General features: G+C 43.7%; 1 non-coding gene across 1 annotated transcript; it reads right to left on the reverse strand.

Moving 5' to 3' along the window:
- Window positions 1-563: 563 nt before the first annotated feature.
- Window positions 564-685, reverse strand: LOC136872959 (U5 spliceosomal RNA). The gene has a single exon (XR_010860113.2). It is a non-coding gene; the product is annotated as a U5 spliceosomal RNA (small nuclear RNA).
- Window positions 686-1,012: the final 327 nt, after the last annotated feature.

Genomic DNA, 1,012 nt, shown 5'->3' on the forward strand with positions numbered 1-1,012 from the left:
CACGCCGTCAAATGAGCCCACATCGCCTAAACTATGCAACTCTTCAAAGAGACTCCTCCCTTCCCAGGCGGCCGGAGCGCACTCCTCCTCTGTCCTCGGCCGCCAAACTGTCAACACTGCGACCTTGTAACTACCACTAGCGCCTCCAGAACCCTCTTCTCTCACTAGCAAGAATCAGGTTCATCCCGCCAAATTCACTTCACTTCCGGGGAGGCTCTCGCTTCCTCTACTAGTCTTCGCTTCAAAATGTTTCTTTTGCAGTACGGTCGTGATCAGCCCACTATAAAACAAAACAAATGTAAGTTTAATATTCTTTATTCTATCGTTGTTTCCTACCCATAAAAGTATGTTTCTATTCTCTCTGCAATGTTAACCAATATTTGTGCGTGTACGTTAATAATAATAATATTAATAATAATAATAATAATAATAATATTTAAAAGAAAGCCCTTTTGTCCCTGGACAGAGCTTTTCCGCTACTGTTCTTACTTCCTGTCATGGCAGGGGCTGTGAGTATTGTATCGTCTGCACTAATGCTAGTTTTTGTTTCTTTACTACCTTAGGTCCGCCTTAACGGCTGGACCAAAAAAAAAAATGTTCACAAGACTCATCAAAATGATCCTCTCCACGGAAATCTTTAGTAAAAGGCGAAAGATTTATTCGTTTTGAAGGGAAACCAGAGCTATGGTGCGCCCATCATCATCATCATCATCATCATCATGTCATTTCATTCCCACCCTAATGGGGTGGGCGGGCCATCAGCTCAACTAGGAGCTCTTCAGCCTTCGGAGAAAGAAAAGAAAGGAAAGAACCAGAACTGCATAGGCGTATGTATCGTACATACCTGAAAAATATCTTCATAGCACGGCGCAAGAGTTAGGCGAGCAACAGGCGGACCCGCAAGGGTGACCCACACCACACCCCCCAAGAAGCGAACCCCCACAAACACCCATTTATTGGCAAAAGAAGTCAGATACAAACATGATAAATGCACAGATATACAATAAGAGCA

The sequence above is a fragment of the Anabrus simplex genome, chromosome 4, assembly GCF_040414725.1.
Source record: "Anabrus simplex isolate iqAnaSimp1 chromosome 4, ASM4041472v1, whole genome shotgun sequence".
In the NCBI taxonomy this organism is placed as follows: domain Eukaryota; kingdom Metazoa; phylum Arthropoda; class Insecta; order Orthoptera; family Tettigoniidae; genus Anabrus; species Anabrus simplex.